Source organism: Pinus tabuliformis, chromosome X, assembly GCF_031772625.1.
Source record: "Pinus tabuliformis cultivar Carrire ecotype Pingquan chromosome X, CPIR1, whole genome shotgun sequence".
Taxonomy (NCBI): domain Eukaryota; kingdom Viridiplantae; phylum Streptophyta; class Pinopsida; order Pinales; family Pinaceae; genus Pinus; species Pinus tabuliformis.
Window position 1 is genome coordinate 475,234,855 of NC_142308.1, and position 7,004 is coordinate 475,241,858.

Genomic DNA, 7,004 nt, shown 5'->3' on the forward strand with positions numbered 1-7,004 from the left:
TTTGGTGAAACTATGGAACATGATCATTTCTTTTAGATATCAGACTAATTTCCTTTGTTGATGCACTATTGTATTCTTGGGAGATAATTTGATTTGAAGAAAGGAGTTGATCCATGTCATTAGTCAAATGACCAGGACTTCGCACATATGGTACTATTATCTTGTATGATTGATTTTGTTTTCATTTAATTAGTGACAACACTTTACTTTCATGAATTGTATGTGAGATTTATTCTTTCTGTTAAGCATTAATTGCACTATTGTATGATGCCTAGCTGAAATTGTTGATTTTCATATATAACTCATCATATATGTGATATATTTTATAAATTTATTTGACTAACTATTTAGTCAAAGAAATTATATTTATATGTTATCATCTCTGTTTATGCATGATTGATCTTTATTATCACATGTTAAACAAATATCTTTGTAGATCACATACCACACAAGAATACCTGAGTTTATATTAGAATAAGTTAGTTAGAGGATTGCATGATAGAATAAGTCATTTAGATTATCATTATTCTATTGTAAACACTCGTGAACCACCCACTCTCATCTTAAAACCCACACTGGGAAACTGGTCCCATTATCCCCAGTCGGAGCCACCACTTTAAATGGAAAAGGAGTTGTCTTAAGGTCTAGACCAGGTGGTTATCCCCCATGTTGGGGTAGCAGAATTCTGAGGCCACAACATTTTGGCACTAGAAGGAGGGCCATCTGACTATGAATGGCATATAAACCTAAATATCAATTGAAAAACATTCATAAGTGTCAAAACCCCTCCACAACTTCTACACCTTCTAGATCTCGTTCAGAACCTTCTGATCAGAAATATGAAGTTGTAGAAACATCTCCCTTGCCTCCTGAAGTAGTAAGATGACCACTTTCTCTAGATTACACTCTCGAGTCTCCCTAATTCCATTATTTGATACAAAAATTGGAACAGATATCCATTTCAGCTGAGAAACCAGAGAGGCCCGAAGTTTCTGATGAAAGTGTTACTTATTACAACAAACTGGTGTATTAACTAGATTGCAAAGTGAAAGGCTTGGGGTAACCCCTTTTGAGTTCCCCATCTCTCCATGACATAGGAAAGTTACCTCACCAATATCTGAATCAGATACCAGTGAGATCACATCACCTTTCCATCCATTCACTTCTACTCAATCCACAACTTCTCAACTATCCACTTCTCCAATTAGTACTACCACTAGTAGTACTAACCCAGTAGTAAGTTCTTCACCATATATACCTACTTCTGGACCAACCTTCCCATCTTCTCAGTCTCCAACTCAAGCTATGGCCAATCAACCTCCTCAACCTTGGACAAATCCTGGTGTTGTCCTAGTTGCAAATCCAAATGCACTCCCAACAAACTCAGAAAAATGGTTTCCTAAGTACAATCCTAACGATGGTCTTTTGGCAGAAGAACATCTAAATAACTTTATGTGAGCGATGAATCTTAATGGATTTGCACATGAATATGTTGTAATCAGACTGTTTCCTTATACTTTCCAAGGATCTGCTAGATCTTGGTATTTCTCCCTTCCAGCAGGTTCAATTAGGGACTGGGATACTTTTCAAGAAGTATTTCTTGCAAAATTTGGTGATGACAGAACCATAGCATCCTTGATCAATGATCTTTCTAACTTAAAATCTAATCCAGATGAAAGTATCAAAGACTTCAACTCCAAATTTAACAAGTTGCTAAATAAAATCCCAGCTACCTCAAAACCTGCAGTAGATGTACAAATAGAATGGTACATATTGTCTCTTCCTTCTAATATTGCAATTTCTGTAGATAAAGCCACTAAGGTGACCCTTGTAGAAAACATGAAAGAAGCCTTGTCTGTAGAAAGAAGGACTATAGCTTTAGAAAAGAGATCACAAACAGACGAGAGGAAGTCAAAGAAAGTAACATTTAAGGATGATTCTAAGAAGAAAGCTTTAAAGGACCCTTTCGATCTTGAAGGCCTTCAGAAAGTGTTAAAAATGATGTCTAACGAAATGGTTGAAATCAAAAATCAAGTCGCAGAATCCTCTGCTCCCAAGAAACCTTTTCACTCGTTTAAAAGGAATCCTTTTTCTGCATCACAATCCCCAAACACCATCTCAAATGTTGAGTCTGATCAAGAAGCAGAAGAAGATTCACCAGCCGAAGAGGAAGACGAAACAGAAGAAGAAGTTGAATTAAATGGAATGTAGGATTTCATCCTACCAACTGAAGAAGAAGCACAAGCTATGTCAGTGACTACAAGAAGTAAAAACTCTCCTGACATGTCTATCATAAATCAGAAACAAAAAACTACTACTCTTGTAAAGGAGAAAACAGTAAGTCAAAAATCTAAGACTAGAAAAAGCAACCCTATTCCTCTAGATCCTCCAAATGCTTCCAAAGCATTGGTAATCTCAGATATAGTGGAATACAACATAGTCGAAGACATGAAAAATACTAGAGCAAACATTTCATTGCATGAACTCACCAAACTCAAGCAACAACAGAAAATTCTATTAAGAGAGTTAAAGGTAGTTCTTGTATCCCCTCTGCCATCTGTTGTAGTTACTAAAGTTGCCTACGATTCCAGGAAAACCTCCATCATCTTCAAACAAAGTAGATCCTTCAAATTTAGTCCTAATCAGTGATAGATCTATTTCTCATATTCCTCCATTTCTGCTCACTTATGAAATTTTCAACAGAAATGTTCATTATTGCCTTGTTGATTCAGGAGCCTCTTCAAATATAATGCCAAGAGTTGTGTGCACCAAATTGAATATTACACCTCGAAAATCTATAATACACATAGTTTAATTAGATAGGAAAAAAGTAGAGGTTCTTGGAGAAATAACATCAGTTTCAGTTAAGCTTTCCTCTAATCCAAAAGTTTCACAAATAATCGATATTTTAGTGGCTGATATCCCTAAATTTTATGGTTTAATTCTAAGTAGGGATTGGTCTGAAAATTTGCACAGTTACTTCGCAACTGATTGGTCTCACATGTGGTTGCCACATAATGGTAAACCAAACAAAATCACGGTATACTGAGAAAAATTCATGAAATATACAGCCACTGACATTGAGGGAAGTAATGAATTTGTTGCCTTCACCAATAACATCATTGGAAATTACTCAGACGTGTCATTTTTGGGATCCTTTAATGCTCAGAGGTCTCCCTTTCCAGATAACATTGTAGTGTCTCAAATAGAAAAAAATTCAGAAACAGATGCTTGCAAGTTTGTAAATTTAGTAGATAAAATTTCAAATAATTATTTGTTCTCGACTCTCTATTTTGACGGTTCCAAATATGAAGACGGCGCAGGCGTAGGATGCATTTTGATCAATCCACAAGCAGAGAAAATCATGTTAGTCTGCAAACTTGAATTTCAGTGTGTTAACACCCAGGTTGTTCCTTTTGACTCCTGAGGGAATACGGCCGGGGTAACCACTAACCAAGCTTTGGATTACAGGTTCTAGCCTACCTGTAATCGGAGAGGGCTCTCTCTTTTAGTTTTAACTTTGTTTTTTAAGATTTTAGGCTAGTTATGAGATGGGATTTTTGTTTAAATTGTGGCTGCATGCTAATGTTCAAGGAAGGGCATGCAAATATCAAAGAGATTTCAATCCATTGGGCATGTGGAGTCCAGAAATGAAAGTGTTTGATATATGTGATAAAGAGAGGTTCACTGCAGGGCCAGATGGGTATTCATGATACAAACTTTGATTTTTAGACAATAAACAGTATAGATTACACCAGTAAAAGGCAGTTAAGAGTTCTTTCACAGTGTAACAAAGAATAACAGACAAATCATAATCAGCAGCAAGTGAGAATTTCTGAATAAAGACTTATCATATGATTAGAGCAAACAGGAGCATTTAAGAATTCCTAGTTGCAGCTAACCCCAGAAAACATATTTAGTAGTAAGGATTGAGTTTAGGGTGTCTTTAATGGAAAAATCCTGAACTAGTCTTTTACCTTTCTACCAAGATTAATCACCATACATCACAGACAGATTAAGTAAGAAATGAAATACAAATACGGTTAGAAAACACTTATTGTATCATGCCATAACACGAGAATCCTGCAGCAGTCAATAATTTCATCACATCAGCTCTAAGCCAAACTCATTCCTTTGGAAACCAACAGCTCCTTTATATTATATCTTTCAAAGGAAATACAGCCGAGTTCTCTTGAACAAATCAGTAACAACAACCCCAAATAAGCTATGCGGGGGTGCATATATACAAAATATCATAGAAATATCTCAACAGTGAGTTATTGCACAATAACTGCTCTTACCAACTTTCAAAGATATTTCTTACAAAATTAAAGGCTACTTTAATGAATATAGAATAGCTGCTTGCTGTTTGTCAGAAATTCTTGACTTTTGAGAGCAACTGGGTCTGCCAGGCGCTTTGTATTGATTCTGAGTAATACGCCCTTTATTGCTTTGTCGTGCTGCAGCTATCTCAACCCCGTCATCTGCATCTGTCGGTGTTGCTTTAGTGGCCAAATTTGTTTGCTGAGTTGGCTCTGTCCACTCCTCTCCAGTCATAATGAATATGTCAATTTTCTGAACATGATGACTTATATATGATGTACAAAAGTTTGGTGAAAAATCTGTTTCTTCACAGCAATGTCTGTATCATGCTTGTCCACCATTCCTGAGTAGGCAACTGATGTCTCAAAATTATGCCTAAGGTTTCATCTGCATCAGTATATTTGTAATAATTTGGAGGCACTTCAAATAGATGTCTAATCTTAGTCACGATAAAAAACAAATTCTCTATTTTGTCATAGAGACTCTGCCCAGATGCGGGCCCTGTTTCCTCTGGGGCACTTGATGCTGCAGTGATCTGATTTGTGGCATATGTATTTACCCTCTTGGAATAGTTTTCATGAGATAGTAACCTACCTGCACTGGTTACTAAGCTGGGAAGGCCTCTGTTATGCAATGTTATAAATTTCTCCATGAATTTGTTCACCTCTGTCTGCATTTCCTGGCACCTTCTATCCAATGTTTGCACATGATTTCTCAAAGTGAGCACCCTCTTTACTAGTAAAATGGTATCAGTTCTGTTAGAGATACCCATTGCTGCTAGGTGGGGGCCTGTGCGATTGTTAAGGACATTGATCATCCTATTGGCTATCTCAGGCATATTGCCTAGAGATGCCCTTGCTCTTTGGCTTTCTTTTGGGCCGTGCCTATGAGATCTATATGCTCATGGATGGTTTCAATATATTTCCATTGATCTGTTATAGACTGACCAATATTGGCCCACAAGACTTTCCTGATTTTAGCTACAAATTTATCAAGAGATAGCTCTTTCTCCAGTTCTTTTATTTTCTTCTCAAGAGCCCTTACCTCTCTTGTTTTTTCAGCTACACTTTGCTTTGATTTATCATATTTTTCATTAAGTGTAGCCAATTTTTCCTTGGCCTCATTTAGTTCTGCCATCTGGGCCTCCAGAGCTTGAAGTTCTTTCATCATATTTTTCATATCAAGGCTGGGTGTCTATCCTGATGTTGTTGCTGGTGTTGCTGTTGAAGGGCCTGCCTCTGGTGTTTGTCCTGTAGGAGGACTTATAATTTGAGGAGGTTCCTCATGGTTAATTACTGGCTGAGAGGGCTGAGATGTCTGCTCTCCTTGTTTTTGTTTCAGGGCTACCTGTAATGCACCCTCTGTTGCTATCAATCGTCCTTCTGTTTCTACCAATTGTTTGTGTAGTGTCAACAGCATGGCCACTACATCTTGATCCTTTCTCTGCTGAGCAACATCTTCTGTTTGGGGGTGAAGTGTTGCTGGAAGTTTGACCATCTTCCTCAAAGCTGATATATCTTCATCTTTTTTCTTCATGAGCACCTACACAGCTTTAGGATCACTTGGGTCATGCCCAAGCTCTATAATGATATCTTCCAAAGACCTAATCCTGTTGTCTTTGGCTTGAGAAGAAGCTTTCTCCAATTCTAATTGGGCAGTAGTATTATGGAGAGAATTTTGCAGTTTGTGTGCTAGAAATGTTTTATCTGCAAGAGTGGAGTAGACCATCTCACCCGTTTGCTTATGTAGCTCTATTTGGTCCATTGGGTGGATGTCTTTTGCAAATACTTCCAGGTTGGTTCTAATGTAATCTGCAGCTGACTGTGGCTGCAGCATGGTAGGCATGAAATGGCTCATAGTCATCTTCCCCTCTGCATTGTCATATGCGAACATGAGCCTCTGTTGATTGGTGGGAGCCATTTTAAGCAAATGATTGTAAAGTTGGATTCTGACTGGCTCATTCCTAGCTTTTATATCCATGAATTGCTTCTTGATTCCAGACTCTGCCCTTCTTTGTTGGCTTGAGGAGCTGACCTCTCCTCCAAGTGGTCTTTCTTGTTCCTGTTGGAAGGAACTGGCCGATGCTTCCATGCTAGGAGGACCCATACCCATGGATGGTCCAATAGGCATCTCTTCTTCAGAAAAAGGATTTAATCTTTGCCTTTTCTCCCCTTGTTGACTTGCTGATGTAGTGAGGGGAGTTTCTTTTTGTCTGACCCTCTTCCTGGTTCTCTCTTCATTCAACGGGGTTTGGAGCACCGAGGTATCCACTGTTGTTTCCTGCCTTGGGGGCACACTTTCTTGAGCCTGTTGCTCTGTAGATACAGGGCCTCAGCCATTTCTTCTTGCTGTTCGGTCTGTTCTTTCTGCTGTTCTGTTGTTGGGAGTGTCTGGCCCTGCTCCATTTCTTTCCCCTTGTCTGTACTAGCTGCTTGAGGAGTAGTTTGAGCTGCTTGCTGGGGGGCTGTAGAGGATGAGGCAGCTGCTCCAAGTTGAGTATGATAAGAAGAAGAAACCTGTCCACAATTTTCCAAGTCAGCTTCCTTCTCAAGTTTCTTTACTTCTTTTTGTGCTATTTCCTCTTTAGTACTTGCCTCTTCTAGGGTGCCCTCTTTCCATCTTAATAGATTTGCATATTTTTCAATATGGGGCAACCTGACATGATCATAGCTAGCCAACTT